This window comes from Falco punctatus (assembly GCF_963210335.1).
Source record: "Falco punctatus genome assembly, contig: scaffold_123, whole genome shotgun sequence".
Lineage (NCBI taxonomy): Eukaryota > Metazoa > Chordata > Aves > Falconiformes > Falconidae > Falco > Falco punctatus.
Window position 1 is genome coordinate 61374 of NW_027660127.1, and position 16620 is coordinate 77993.

The window sequence follows — 16620 nt, forward strand, 5'->3', positions numbered from 1 at the left end:
GAAAGGTGGACTCAAAGACGAAACTAGCTATGGTGGTTTTTTCTGAAAATGAGGTGTACCAAAAGAATCAATGGGATCGGGAGGATGTACACAAAGTCGACCGATTATGGGGAAAATTAGGAGATAGGATAAAAGTAGGGTGTCAAACATATAATGAAAAAGATAACACCAAGATTTCAGGAGACACCCTGATTAATGTCAGAAAGGTAGATAAGGAATTTACCCTTCTAAATACAACCATGTGCTTTAATTCACGGGAATGTTGGCACAATTTTACCTTAACCGAGCCCATCTTTATAATATGCCTAGGAAAGGAATCCCCCAAAACAGCTCTGACTTATAAGATCAAAATAACAATCATGCTAACCACTGTTCCTACCACCACCACAGTTACAACAACCCCATTAACGCTTGATCTTAAGTTAACTAAACCAAATCCAAAAATTTATAGAATTGGACCATATGTAATCAGAAATACAGGTCAGCAACAAATGTTGTTTAACCCAGAATGGTCTCTTAAAAGAATAGAGTTACAAATACAAGTCAATGTTTCTGATGTTAAGCCATCCTGTTCCCCCTTCTTACGAACCTCTTATGAGGGATGGACAACTTGGTTAAGAAAAAGGGGAAATATTTATCGAAACCGAATGGTGAGGGATGTAACTGGAATATTGGGAACAGGACTCGGAGTATTAAACTCCATAGACTCAGAGGTGATAATGAATAAACTAGCCGCCACCACGGCCGATCTATCAAAACTACAACAACCACTAAAATCTTCATTATTGGCATTAGGGGCGCACCAATGGTTGATATCAAAGGTACTCCCCAGGTGGGAACAAATAAACATGGAAGATCATCAACTCATCACTAAGGCATTAGGTGGTTTACAGGACGATGTCGCCCTGGCTCTAAGTTGTATCCAAGCCCAAATGTGGATGCAATCAATAGCTGCATCCATAATAAGAGAAGGAGAGGAAGGCATATTTCCTACGGAAATTCGAAAGATGGTTTGGGACAATGCTACGGAAGTAGAAAGAAAACTCCAGTCATGGTGGAATATGGTGAACTTTACCTACGACCCCAACACACACACAATCACAACTTTTGTATTAACCATACATAATGCAGTAATAATTACCATACATCCCATTGTAGCCCTTGGAATTAACCATAATGGGGTGCTCCTATACCCTTTTGAACATAGAACATGGGCCAGGAAAATAGGCGACAAGTGGCAAACAGTAGATTTAGAATCCTGTATTATGCGAGAGCAGCAGGGCTTCCTCTGTGAAAGCAATACTATAATGGCCCAGGATACTTGTTTAGATACAGATCAGAAAATATGTCATTTCGAGGCCAGACCAAATGCAAACTTGAAAACAGTAATTATATATGCAGGGAAGGGATGTGCATGTTTGAGAACTAGATGTAACACAATAACCATAGATGGGGAGGTAAAGGAGACTGCACAATATTCAAATTATTGTATTTGTAATTTCACTACTATAACAGGATGCGATTTTAGTTACTCAACCCCAGTAGTGTCTCATCAATTCTTAAAATCCAACTTTACCCTATCACAGATGATAATTCCTACCCCCATAGGACTAAATATAAGTAGTATAAAAGAACTATTAAAACATGCAGATTTACAACGTATACTGAAAGAAACCAAAGAAAAGGGACATGAAACTCTTCTTATGATCCATCATGATGTAGAGGGGATCAAGAAAGTTTTAAAAAAGGTAGAACAGGATGGAAACCATAATTGGTGGGATACTCTCTTTGGCTGGTCACCTTCTGCAACAGGAATTCTTAACACTATGGTACACCCCATTGTGATCTTATTGATCAGTTTAGGAATTTCCTTAATACTAACCATTATGTTATATTTGTGGGTCTGGAGAGTGTTTAAAAGGGTAACACTTATGTATGATGCTTTATATCATTCGGGAAGACTGCTTAAGTAAAAGAATTTACTTAATTTAATAAAAAGGGGGGATTGATATGGAGAAATAGTGTGAAATGGGGACGCTTAACACCGACTGTGATTGTATATGTCTACTCGGAAATGTGGGTATGGTGACTAGTCATGGGTGCGGTGTCTGATCACATAGGCACACAGCTCTGAGGAGACAACTACAGTTTTTGAGGAGACGCCTGCCCTTCTTCCTCTAACAAAGGGGAGACGGGGAGACGCCTGCCCTTCTTTCTCTAACAAAAGGGGCTATTTAAAAGAGAATGAGAGAAGATGAGAGACATTCAAATGCTATCTAGAGGGAGGGAGTGCTAAGTCTCCTTGCTGGAGAAGATTGGATGGTCACAAGGACATGAATCACCTTTCCTTGCTGAAGAAGATCAGATGGTCACAAGAACATGAATCACCTACAAACCTGCAGGACCACCACATTCCAGGAAACGGACTGATAAGCTAATTAACATACGAAGCGGGGTTTAGGTAACGAATATGTATAGGCGTTAATTGAATATTCATTTGTTTCATTGTATAAATGTGAGATGGTTCGTCACTTCGGGCATGCACGCTTGTGGAGGAGCGATCCCCCGTGCATCTGCGCGCAATAAACATACCTACTTTATAACTTTCGAGTTATAGAGTCTAATTCCGCACGTCACTGAAGCCCGTACAAGAGGTATTGCAGCATTTGTAACTGCTTCTGGTATCTAATGTAGCTCGGATTCCTTCTGCAACATAAAAATGTGGGCATCCAAATCTTTATTGTCAGGAATATGGTTCCGTTGAGGAAGCCCAGGTGGCACCTCAGGTAGCTTTGGTTTCTGTCAACCAGCAACTGAATCCCAGCCCTGCAGTGCGTCACGGTCTGACCCAAGTTCATCCAGCTGGTCCATGAACAGGAAGCCCATCACAGTGGGGGTTCCAATCACCTGGCTACTGCCACACTCCGCTGGCACATATACCAACAATCCTTTGCTAAGCCCCGTGAAGATACCATCAAAGAACCAGTGCATGGTTCTCACAGTGTTCCTGGATCACAGCATACCCAAACTGAAGCACATTTTCAGCAGCACCATGTCCTCCTGGAGGTCAGCCTCCCCTCCCCCACAGGCCTTCAGGGGCCTCAGCAGCACTGCAGCTAGCCAAGCCTTCTTCTGCCAGGGCTGCAGAGCCCAGCACTGCTTTTCTGGCCTTGCAGAGGGCAGGGCTTCCTCTGCCGGTGCGCTTAGATTGCCACCGCCACCCACTCCAGCAGGTCTCTGGTCTCCAGCACAGCACGGGCACACGCTGGCTTGGGGGCGCTTGGTACCAGCTTTGCCCGAGAGAAGCCTGAGCGTGGCCCCAGCGCTATGGCTGAGGTGCTGCAGCCCAAAAGCGCACCGATGGCTTGGGCCTGGGGCACAGGCAGGAGGAGCTGGACTTCCACCTGCTGTCATCGTGCTGGATATGGATGGAGTAAATCATGCTATTGATGAACTAAATCCTGAGGGGTGGTGGGACAGGTCACAGTGGTGCGGCAGGGGAAGGTGTGGGCTTTTCACGAGGGACAGGCCAGGAAGCTGAGGAGGGGATGCCCTCCGTGTGCAGGCACTTGTTGCCCGTGCGGATCTCCTCTACGGGGTGTGCAGCAGGTTGGGTGAGCCCTTGCAGGAGAGTCTCAGCGAGAGGCCGGTTAGTGTGCCATCCTGGTGGGAGACACAGCGCCCGCACTCAGGGTACGGCAGTGGAGAAAGGCTTATCTAAGCAAGCCAAGGAAGTCTGCAAGTCCATGATCCCAGCTCTTACTGGGGACTTCATGACCCTGACACTTTCTGGAAGGGGAGCACAGCAGGATACACACCGTCCAGCTGGTGTCGGGGGTCTCTTGAGACAAATTCTTTGCACAGGTGTCAGGCCAACAAAGGTGACGCTCACCTGAATCTGGTCCTTGCCAAACAGGCAGTGCTGCTGAGGGAGTGAAAACCAGTGTCAGCCCTGGCTGTAGTGCTCATGAAATAGTGGGAGAAGGCTTCAGCCTCTTCAGGGGACTTGTAGTGGTAGTCCCATGGGCAGCAGCACTCAAGGACAGCAGAGCTGTGTACGGCTGGTCATTCAGGAAAGCATTTCCCAAGCAGAACTGTCCATACCGAGAAGCAGGAAATCAAGCAGACATGCCAAGAGAGATCCTTGGCTAAAGAAGGAATTCCTCAAGTATCTCCAGAGAGAAAAGGAAGCATCCTGGAGGTGGATGCAAGGGCTCAAAGAGGAATTTAGAAATAGGGATGTCTTCAGGGAAGCCAAAGCCTGCTTAGTATGGGGTCTTGCAAGACGTTCAAGGGCATCAAGAGGATCTGTCGCTACTTGCAGAACAGTTTAAGAACTAAACAAAGCCCCTGTGTGGCCACTGCTGAGCTTAGTAAGAGCAGGTCTAGATAAAACTGAACATCCTCCAGATCCTCTTTGCCTTAGTCTTCCCCAGCATCGTGTCCCAAAGCTTTGTGCCTGAAGGCAGGGCTCTGGAGGGAACCAGCCAAGTGTGGATGGGGATCAAGTCAGGAGTCATTTGACCAAATTCAATGCTTCCCACTCCAGGGAGGTGGAGGGGCGGCATCCCAGGGAGCAGTGTGAGCAGGCCGATGTCCCAGTGAAGCCATTCTCCATCACCACTGGAAGGTCCTAGAGACTGGAGGAACTTCCTCTTGACTGGAAGCACCCATGAATCTCGTGATACCCAAGAATGACAAATTGAAAGTCCTGCCCCTAAAGTGGACCGAGGCCCTGCGATGACACAGGGCAGGGACTGCCTGGCTGGGCCCTTGGTTTGCATTCGGCAAACTAGGAGCCATCAGGAAAGGTGACCAACAGCCTCCTGGGCTGTATGACCAGGAGCACAGCCACGGCAAGTCATTCCCTCCCTCTGCTTCCCACTTGTTTCACCACATCTAGAGTACTTGTCTAGCTTTGGTGCTCCGCAATAGCAGAGAGACATTGGCACGCTGGAGCCATTTCAGTAAAGAATCACAGAGATGGTCAAGGCTGGAGCACGTGCCCTGGTAGATCAGGCTGAGGGAGCTGGGCTGGTCCACGCTGGAGAATGGAGGGCTTTTGTGGGAGGATGTAAGAGCCTTGTGTTGCCTGTGGCAAGGTTTCCAAGTACTCACTGTGGTACAAGGCAGGAGCACAGGAAGCAATGAACTGAAGCAAGAGCACTGTCCTCCTTCTTCACCTGCAGCCTTTAGCTCGGGGAACCACAGGCTGCACAAACCCCCATGGTGAGGGGTGTGCCACCAGTTAGAGTCCCCTTGGGTGACATTTCTGGCACCTGAGCGGGTAACTGTCCAGGTGGATTTTCCAAGGGTAAATCCTGCCTCGCCAACCTGACAGCCTGCAGTTGTGCGTGAGGAGCTCCACAGTGGATGTCATTTCCCTCGGCTTCAGCCAAACTCTGCCCATGGTCTCCCTCAGCGTTCCTCTGCCCACGTGAAGCCATGACACTCTGGGTGGGAACAGAAAGAGATGGGTAAAACACCAGCGGGATGGTCAGGCTGAGAGAGCAGTGGGGAAGGGCTCACACCCCACCTGGAGGCCACTGGGACATATTGGGGCAGTGTGGACGTTGCAGAGGACTCTCCGGATTACAGTTTAAGGGCTGTATAGATGACCCCGTGGAGGCAAGTCTCACAGTGTCTGTCGGTGGCACCAAACTGAGAGGACCATCCCTGTGCCCTAGGGATGCCATGGAGGGGAACCCTGGCGGGTGGGGTGGCCGCCCTGTCAGGAGCTGCACAGATGCAGGACGGACCAAGGGCAGAGCCTGCCCCTCCCTCGCATGGACTAACACCCTGCAGCTGCAGGGCCTGGGACCTGCCTGGCTGGGCAGTGTCTGTGCAGAAAAGGCCCTGGTGGTGCTGGGGGACAGAAGGCAAAACACAATCCCACCCCGTGACCTGGCAGCAGAGGCAGCCAGCTGTGCCCTGGAGCGCATGAAGAGGTGCCTTGACAAGACACTGAGGGAGATTATTTTTTCCACGTTATCATCACTCATAACAGCACATGTAGACTGCTGTGTTAATATTTTGGCCCTGACTGGGGAGGGAATGATGGAGGGAGCGGCTGGGTGGCTGCTGGGCTTTTGGCCAGTGACAAGCCACTACAGCAAGGAAGATTTGTATAACTGGGAGGGAGCTGAGGAAGGAAGGGAGGCAGCAGAATATCCCCAGTACTTGGAGGGCCATGGTTTCATATCATTGGCCACCCCATTCAGAATCAAGCTGGGAACTCATCCTGAAATTCAGAACCAACAAGGTCCATAGACAGGCCAGGCTGTGCCTATGGTTGTGCCTGGAGACCCGCACACCTACAGCACAGGTTGTGCTGGGGCTGAATCTCCTGCCTGGCTTCAAGGGGCTCCTGGAGCAATGGACAAAGCTTTGGGTGGAGGCCCAATGTGAGGCTGGTCAGGGCCAGGAAGGCCTAGGGATGCTCTCAGGGCCCTGCCCCCATGGGATCCCACCTGCCAGTGCCCTCAGCAGGCCAGGTTCTCCTTCCCTCCTGTCCTGGGCTGTGCTCTGCTGCTCTCCATCCACACATGCCTTATCATAAGGGACACCACAACTGCACACTACTAGAAGCAAGGTGGCACTGGTCTTTACATTCCTGAGCATCTTGTCCTCTTTGTGGAGTACCAGGTGCAGATGAGCATCAGAGTGGGTGGCCTGTTTGGTCTGGGGAACTCGCCCACAAAGACCTGGGCTCCTGGCATCCTTGCTTACCTGTGCAGTGATCACCAAGGAGACAGATTCCCCCAGAAGAGCCAGGCTCTGTGATCCACAGGTTTCCTCAGGTCATTTCAAGAAGACATTGTTCATGCCTCACCCTGACTGTATGACCTGTCACTCTGTCCTGCCTCGGGCTGGCATGGAGTGCATGTTCTTCACAGCAGCCCTTCTGGTGCTGTGCTTTGCGTCTCTTCCTAGGGCAGCGCTGACCACGCACCAGTGTTTTGGCCACCGCTGCAGAGTAATCACCAAGGCTTCTCTTTCTCACACTCTGCCTGCGCTACAAGGAGACTGGGGGGACGCAAGAAGCTGGGACAGCTGACCCCCATGACCACAGGGATATTGCCTATCCCAGGACGTTGTGCTCATCAATAACAGCTCGGGGAAAGGAGGATGAAAAGAGAACGTTTGTGGTCGTGGCATTTGTCCTCCCGTGTCACTGACAGATGTGCTGAAGAGCAGCTCTTATGGGGATGGCTGAACCCCTGCTGCCCATGGCAAGGAGTGAGCGAATTGCTCATGTTGCTCCTTGCACACACAAAGCTTTTGCTTCTCCTATTGAACTCTGTTTTTCCTGACCTGTGAGTTTTCCTCTGATTCTCTCCCCCATCACGCTGGGCATGTAAGGGGTCAGTGAGCAACAGATTCTGGGCATTTGGGTGCCGGCCAGTGTCAAACCACAACTAATTCCTCCCACAGTGCCACCCTGGCTGCTCTCCCCTTTGTTCCACACTCAAGCTCTCACCCAACCTCATTGCCTGTCCAATGGAAGAGCTCCATGTATTTGAGCTGCCCTGACCTCACACAGAGCATCCCCCTCCACTCATCTTTCCCGTAGGTCTCCCCTACAGACCTTGTGTCTCCATCCCCCACCAAAGGCGTGGGAGCTCCCCTGCCCCTCCTCAGCGCTTACGGCACTGATGTCACAGCTCTGTGGTGGCACAGGGGGCTCCTGCTGCCCGCGCCCCAGGCGGTGGGCTCTGGGGCCCATGTGTGCTGCAGCACCTCAGGTGTGGCACCAGGGCCAAGGGCAGGCTTGTCACACGGACACCGGTACCCAGGGATGGGAGCCCTTGTGTGGGAGGGGTTTGCTGCCCAGCAGAGGATGCTGGAGCGGGTGGCAGGGGGCAGCAGAAGGATGAAGGAGCTTCCCACCACGAGAGCAAAGGCTGCAGTCCCCGAGGCCAGAGGGCAACAGCCCTGGGCTGCGCAGCCCTTGCAGGAGAGGGCTTTGCTCTCCCAGGTGACTCTGTAGCACCCTGCAGCCTGTGCCAGAGCTGAAGCTCGTCTCCAAGATGGGCAAGATGCTGCTGCTGGTGCTGAGCAAGTCCCTGGGGGAGGCCAGCCCATGATCCAGCCCTCCTGGGGCTATCCTGCTGGTGGCAGGCCGGCCAGAGAGCAGCTCTGCAGAGAAGGACCTTTGGGTGCCAGAGGACAAGCAGCTGAGCAGGACCATCGATGCACCCTCATGGCAAAGGCCAACGGCCCCCTGGGCTGCATTAGGACAAGCATCGCTGGCCGTTGGGGGGAGGTGACCCTTCCCCTCCTCTCAGCACTGCTGAGGCCACATCTGGAGTGCCGTGTCCAGGGCTGGGCTTCCCAGAGCAAGGGAGCTGATGACCTACTAAAGTCCTGCAAAAGGCCACCAAGGTTCTTGAAGGGATTGGAGCATGTCTCCCAGGAACACAGCGTGAGAGATCTACAACTGTTCAGTCTGGAGAAGAAAAGGCTCTGAGAGTCTTATTAATGTATGCAGCATTCCATGTGAGCCAAGGTTACACTTTTTGAACTGAGGATGATCAACGACTGCAGGTAGTTGCCAAGAGTGGTTATGGAATGTCCACCCCTTGACATAGCCCAAACCTACCAAGCCAAGGCCTTGTACAACCGGCTTGAGCTGGCCGTGCCTCTCCTAGGGGTTTTCACTGGATGATCTCCAGAGGTCCCTTCCAATGTCAACATTCTCTGTCATTCTCTGAGTTTCAAGGACACAAGCAAGACAGAATGAAATGAAGAATGCATACACTTGACCGCAAAGATAGCGGGGTCTATGGAGAGGACCCACGCTGGAGCAGGGCAGAAGTGTGAGGAGGAAGGAGCCGCAGAGGTGTTCTGTGCCATCAACCCTCTTCAACACCTCCCCCCCCCCCCCCCCCCCCCGCACCTCTCAGGGTGTGCTTGTGTGGGTGAATTGGGACCAATGGAGTAATTTGGCCCTGGGAGAAACTGGGGAATGGTCTTCAATGTTTTGGTCATTGTTTCTCACAATCAACATCTTGTTTTAATTGGCAATGAATGAAATTGATCTTTGGCAAGACAACACATCTTTGGCTATGAGAGGGATCGGTAAGTAATCTCTCTGCCTTTACCTTGACCCAGGAGCATCGCTGGCTTATTTTCTCCCTTCGTCCTATTGAGTCAGGGGAGCAGATGAACAGCTGGGGGGCTGGCTGGGTGCTGGCCGTGGTTAACCCCACCACAGGACCATATCAGGACTGCTGAGCCCACAATGGAGCTCCCCAGCACAAGAAAACCCTGCCAGACTGGAGCAAGTCCTGCAGAAGCCAGAAGGATGGTTGGGACCTGGATCATGTTATGGACAAGGAGAGGCTGAGAAACTGGCGTTTATTTGAGATAACATCTAGAGTGAAAGACTGGAGAGCTGGACCCAGGCCAGTTGGTGGGATCTCAGTCAGTGGTTTACTTTACTATTTGTCAAAGCAAAGCTGTGAGGATTTGATCTGGTTGGAGATGTCTGACCACGGCCTTGGCTGAGTGGCCAACTGAGGCAAGAGGTATGGGACTTGTGTGTAACCAGTGACGGTAGGAAAGTGGCTCCATTTACATTTAGAATTGCAATGGAGTTGGGTATCACTGAGCCACTAAGGATGACAGAGGTGACCATGCAGCAAATGTTCCTCGTAGGGACTGGGGTGTACAACAAGCAAAGGAAATGACTGGTGCTTAGGACATCTTGGGGCACCTGGGGCAGCTTCCCCTGGATGGATATCCAAGGAACATGGCACTGAGCAGAGCCCTGTGTCCCACCCGATTACTGCCTTGCTTCCTTCACCGTGACCCAAGGATTTACACCAGGACACCCTGCTGTGAGCCCCCACCCTGTTATTTGCCCCAACTTTGCACACTCACACAGCTGAGCTCTACACTGGTGCTTTACTCTCCTGGGAACTTGATAGATATCTCCACTACACAAGCCCCTTAAATTACAGAGATGTGACACAGGAGTCCAGCTGCACCACCCTGGATGCAAAAGTACAAAAGCCTCTGGGTCAGGCAGGCTGGGTTCATTCCTTTGAGGAAGTGGAGTGCATGCAAACATTCTAGAAGAAACGCAATTGTGACATTAAAAGTGCTAAATGCACAGGATGTTCCCGAGATGACCAGGAGACACCTTCTGAAGAGATTGAGGCAGTTCAGTGCTGCTGAGAGAAACCTGACTGCATCAGCTTCTTCAGTGCGTCCTTCAGCTCCTGGTTCCTCATGCTGTAGATGAGGGGGTTCAGTGCTGGAGGCACCACCGAGTACAGAACTGACACCACCAGGTCAAGGGATGGGGAGGAGATGGAGGGGGGCTTCAGGTATTCAAACAAGACAGTACTGACAAAGAGGGAGACCACGGCCAGGTGAGGGAGGCACGTGGAAAAGGCTTTGTGCCGTCCCTGCTCAGAGGGGATCCTCAGCACAGCCCTGAAGATCTGCACGTAGGACAGCACAATGAAAACAAAACAGCCAAATAATAAAGAGGCACCAGCCACAATTAGCCCCACTTCCCTGAGGTAGGTGTGTGAGCAGGAGAGCTTGAGGATCTGTGGGATTTCACAGAAGAACTGTCCCAGGGCATTGCCTTGGCAGAGCGGCAGTGACAGTGTATTGGCCGTGTGCAGCACAGAGAAACCCACTGGCCCAGGCAGCTGCTGCCATGTGGACACAAGCTCTGCTGCCCAGCAGGGTCCCGTAGTGCAGGGGCTGGCAGATGGCCACAAAGCGGTCATAGGCCATGACGGTGAGGAGAGAACACTCTGCTGAAAGGAAAAAGACAATCAGGAAGAGCTGAGCAGCACATCCTGAGTAGGAGATGTCCCTGGTGTCCCAGAGGGAGTTGGCCATGGCTTTGGAGAGAGTGGTGGATATGGAGCTCAGGTCGAGGAGGGAGAGGTTGAGGAGGAAGAAGTACATGGGGGTGTGCAGGTGGTGGTCACAGACTATGGTGGTGATGATGAGGCCATTGGCCATGAGGGCAGCCAGGTAGATGCCCAGGGAGAGCCAGAAGTGCAAGAGCTGCAGCTCCCGCGTGTCTGCAAATGCCAGGAGGAGGAACTGGGTGATGGAGCTGCTGTTGGACATCTGCTGCCTCCAACCATAGGGTCCCGTTCATGAAGAAAACATAGTGACAAGTCAGGAAAGATTTCTGTGAGCCAAGTGAAAGCTGTTTCTCCTAGAACCGCTCCCGGTGCCCCATGTCCCCCCCTCTGCCGTTCCTAGGAGAGCTCCCTTCCGAGCCCTGGCTGGAGCTGTGCTGAGTGCTGGCCGAGTGTGCTGTGAGGAGCAGGGGCTGTGCCCGCTGGCTGCCCAGCAGTGAGCCCTGCTCTGCAGCAGGGGCTTCATGGGAACCCTGGGGGCAGGGGCCAGTCCTGGCCTTGCCCTGGCTCAGCCCAAACTGCTCCCAGCGCAGAAGGGCCTGTCAGCATCGGCTCTGCCCGTGCTGTGCCACGGCCATGGCCAGAGTCAGGTCAGGAGGGCTTTGTGCTGTGCTCAGGGAGAGCAGAGTGAGTGCTGAGAGGCAAGGGGACTGTCTGTGCCTGAGGGCAGAGGCAGGCACTCTGCTCTCTCCATCCCTCTCCTTCCCAGCTGCCCGGCAAACGCTCCTTTCTTAGATGGAGAGTGATCACACTGCCATGTTACCCTGACAAGCAGCCAGGCACTGCTGAGAGCAGAGGGATCCACTGCAGAGAACAAAATGCCTCATCCCTTCCCAAAGGCTCAGCACCACACTGCTATCCAAGGACACCCAGGGATCACTGTGTGCCCTGGAAGCAGCATAGAGGTTGGGTGGACACCCCAGAAGGATGTTTAAGGGTTCCAACCATGTGAACTTTTTAAAGGAGACTCAGCTCCTCCCCTAGCCTCACAGACTGCATTGTCCACAGCATCATCGGTAAGGGGAAAGCTGGGACACCTCCATGCTAGAGGACATGTCCGCACAGGAGGACCCACAAGGTCTGCGCCTGAGCCTGCAGCTGAAACCCCTATTGCCAGAGAGCCTGTCTGCAATGCCAATAGCATCTGAGCAAGGCCAGGAGAGAGATAAAGGGACACTCGGGAACTCCTTCCCCTTCCCCAGCCCGGCACACCACCTCCCACACAGTAGCAGTGCAGGACAGTCACCCTCAGGCTCTGCTCAGCGAGAAATGGCAGCGTGGCAGCAGGAGAGATGCACTTCATCCCTTCTGCTGCTCTGCTGGACCAGGAGCTGTTGAAACACATGAAACCAACGGTCTAAAGGCTGTGTTTGTTACCGATAACTCGGAATAGAGAACTTATCGACTCCAGTGTGATGTAGATAAGCAGACACTTCTTTATTGATGGCCGGGTGCGTGAGCGAGTCCTCTCACGATCAACGCACACCAGGTCTCAAAATCAGACACCATATATAGAACTTATTCATACATATTCATTAAGTATTCATGCATAATCATAATATTTCCCATAAACCATTAACATATTCTCCTCCCATATCCGATTCTGCGCAGTAAAGCTTAGAAAGGTCCAGTAATGGGTCTGGGGTACGATTTGGGTAGGTGATATGTGAGTCGGTTGTCGCGATCTCCCCCTGCTGGAATTACCTTTTACTAAAGTTCACGATTTCTTGGCAGGCACCTACAAGCTGTTCCAGTTGACTCTCCCCGGTTTCCATTAATCTTATATTCTGACATTTCAATACACTTCTACATACAGAAGACTAGTCAAATACAAAGAAACCTTTCAAACCCTAAATTTATTACCTAAGTTTTAACAATGATTCTAGCCCATTCTTCTAGCCTTGGTATGGGATGTACAGAAGATCTCATAGCAGCTTTTACTGTGCAGCTATAAGTTTCATTAAAATATGTTTCTTATCCTTCTGTATTTCTATTTTATAAAATAATTTTTATAAAATCAAATAATCGATCAAATAAAGTCAATCAATCTTAACTTATTAGCAAATCGATAACATTTCCCCCCTTTGAAAGTGTTGAAAATCATTATTTCAATACTTTCACATTATTTATATAGCATTTGTTTCAAAATATTTTGGTGGTGGACTATGTCCTAATAGAATAGTTGGTACTTCTCTCATAATCATACAATTGACTGCAATTCTATTGGTAAACTGTTTCTTTAAACATGCATATACTACCATGACAAAAGACAATTTATAACAGAAACAAAGTTTTGATTATGGATTGTATCCAAGAGCTCAAATTCCATCCCAGTTTGTTAAAAAATTTTCCCTAACCAGTCTTCTGACATACCTTCTTGAATTGATTCTGTTTCTTTTTCAATTTTATCTCATAAATCCACATCATGTTCCACATCTTGTGTGACATTTGGAATGTGGATACAACAGTAGTCCAGTTTATCCTTGAGATATCCACATACTCCATGTTCTTTAAGTAGGAGCATATCTAATGCCATTCTCTTTTATAAAGTCATTCTGGAGGTCGCCTATAATTGTATATTCAATTCCTTAAACACCTTTTTGGTAACGTTTGCTAATTTTTCCACTCGACCAGTTAACTGATAGAGCCATGCTCTGTTTCTGTATGAAGCTATAGGATTTAAAAGTGATTCAAGTGCCCAGCCAATTTTCACTCCTGTAGATGGTTCATTCCAAATATCATCATTTGTCTCAGATCTCTTTGTTCGTTTCAATTTTAAATTCTCTTGGGATCCTCTAAATGGTGATTTCTTCCAAATTGGACACAATGTTGGCATGCCTAAAGTAATTTGTTTCACCTTACCATCTAATGGTAAATGAGTTGTCCAGGTTCCGTCACTTAACGCCCAAATTAAATGTCCTGGTCTTTGAATAGTAGATTTTCTGCAACTGAAGAGAGTTCCTTTCCTGAGTGTAAAAGTACTGGTTAAATTGAGATCTCGACAGAAACAACCATATTTCAAAGCAGCAGCCAAAGGAGGAATTCTTTGAATTATTAAGTCTGCATTGCTGCAGTCATACACTTTTTCACATTTCCACCATGGTACTATTTCATTTTCCTTTTCTCTCAATAAAGTTGTTTTATCATTAACTAAGGGTAACACTGCAAAAACTTTTCCATCCCAGGTGAAACACCAAGAAGTTCTGGCCATGTACTGAAATTGGGAAAATATGGACATAGACCATATAGAGTCCCATTGTTCTATTAATTGTGTACCTTGGCCAGTTTTGTTACACTTCCATTCCATGATATTTTTGCTTACATTGGTTTTAAGTTGTTCATCATAAGAACACCATCCTAACTGGGGATTTGGACCCCCAGGAAGAAAAAATCAAGCTATGGCACGAGGTCGGGATCCTGTTATAAAATCATAATTCAGTAGTTTTTTACAATCCGTTTCTTTACCTGGCGACTTCCACTGTTTTCTAATAACCTTTACTTGTTCATACCATTGAGTCACTGGCCTTTGTTCACAATAGGTGGTTTCATTTTTATGTTCCAGATTGGTCAAATTCATAGTTAAAATTCCCCATGGAATAGATTCACCTACCGCCCTCGGCATTGGCAAACAAGCACTGATCTGCGTGACGTTTTGTAAATTGGCAAATCCTTTAATCAATCCTACTGTCAAATTTTCCTCAGCCATTTTTTTGGGAATGTCAATCACTTGTTCTGTTTCTACTTGTCTTTTGTTCCTGTCCACCAAGTCAGCCCATGATCCCACCAACACTACCGACCAAAATAAAATCCAATATGAGAAATTAGACATATTTCAGTGTCAAATTTAAAGTCTCTGGATCACGATTGACCATTTTCCATGGAGTAGGTGCTTTCTTCACTCGAGTATAATGTATCCAAGCATCTGATTCTGATATCTTGATAGATGTAAAAGTGGTTAACAGTACTTGAAAAGGTCCTTTCCAACGTTCCTGTAAAGGTTCAGTGCAGGAGCGGGCTGGAAACCAGGACCATGCGTGGCAATCAGCTAGCTGAGAGGAATGTGCTCGAGCTTGTCTAGACAACAATTAACATGATGAGACATGTTTACAGAGCACAGGGGAGTGGGAGACGGATGGCGCCAAGGAAAGATGACACCTTTCTGTTAATTGCTGGTAGTTAACCACCAATCAGGGATTGCCTAGGATGCAATGCTTAGCTTCAAGAGCCAATCTGTTTAAAACGCGCAGCTTCTGAAATGGATATAAACTCGTGCTTCTGTACAATAAATTGACATTTGCTTGCATCAGCTGCGTCCCGTCTCTTCATTCGCCGCAGTTTGGAGGTCCAGGTTTTCATATAGACATCATCTCCCAGTTGGAAATCATGCACTGAATTTTCCAGGGATAAAGGTCTATTCCAAATTACTGCACTCCAAACTGCAGCCAAAGTTTTCCCTCGAGAAAGTACATAGTTATATACGTCCTGCTTTCCTTTCACATGTATGTTTGGATTTGGTTCTGGAGACTCATATGGTTTTCCATATAATAATTCATAAGGACTGACTGAGGTTCCACTCTTTGGCTGTACCCTAATTCGTAATAATGCCAATGAAAGTGCCTGAGGCCACTTTAGACTGGTTTCTTGACCAATTTTACTTATTTGTCGTTTCAATAGTTTGATTCATCCTTTCCACTTTCCCACTACATTGTGGTCTCCAAGACGCATGCAAATCCCAGTTAATACCCAATACTTTGCTAACACTTTGGACTACTTCAACAACAACGTGTGGACCTCTGTCAGAAGAAATTCCAATAGGAACTCCAAATCTCGGAATTATTTCTTGTAATAACCACTTCACAACCTCTTTTTGCTTGTGTGGTGCGACAGGGAAGGGCTTCTGGCCATCCTGTAAAAGTATCAACCCCTACCAGAATGTACCGGTACCCATTTTGTCTGGGTAATTCTAAAAAATCTACTTGCCAATAATCTCCAGGTTCTACACCAGATTTCAGTCTACCCATTTGAACCTTTTTCTTAATCATTGGATTATTTTTCAAACATACCTCACACTTTGCAGTTATCATTTTAGCTATTCCCAACATCTTAACTGATACCACTTGTTTTCGTAAAGATGTTACTAAAGCTTCTGCCCCCCAATGACATTCTTGGTGCTTTGCTTGAATTATCTCTCTCATCAAAAGAGGTGGAATTACTACCTGTCCATTAGGAGTTATCCACCATCCAGCTAAGTTTTTCTTAGCATTTAAAACTGACTTAATTTGTCATCTTCCTCTGAATATCTCGGTTTTTCCCTAAGAAGGGTTACTGTTTTAGAAGGAATTATTGCCATTTGCGATGTTTGTCTCTTTGCTACCTTCTTTGCTGTTTTATCAGCTAAATTATTTCCAACTATTATTTTTGTATTCCAAATTTGATGTGCCTTACAGTGCATGATTGCTACTTGATCTAGTCTCTGAACTGCTCGCAATAATTGTAAAATATCCTTTTGATGTTTAATGTTAGATCCTTGAGAGGACAATAACCCCCTCTCTTTCTACAAGGCTCCATGGACATGCACTACCCCAAAGGCATATTTTGAATCAGTCCAGATATTTACTCTCTTGTCTTTGCTTAATTCTAAGGCTCGAATTAAAGCGATGAGTTCCGCTTTTTGAGCTGATGTAGTACTCGCCAATGCTCCTGCTTCTATAACTGTAGTATCTGT

General features: G+C 48.5%; 1 long non-coding RNA gene and 1 pseudogene across 2 annotated transcripts in view; one reads left to right on the forward strand and one right to left on the reverse strand.

Annotated features, from left to right (window-relative positions):
• The window catches only part of LOC308057906, a 92995-nt gene that overhangs the window by 4387 nt on the left and 71988 nt on the right, over nt 1-16620 (forward strand). The gene's annotated exons all lie outside the window — the stretch shown is intronic.
• On the reverse strand, nt 8894-11599 carry LOC308057904 (olfactory receptor 14C36-like; annotated as a pseudogene). The gene has a single exon. The product of its transcript is annotated as an olfactory receptor 14C36-like (transcript).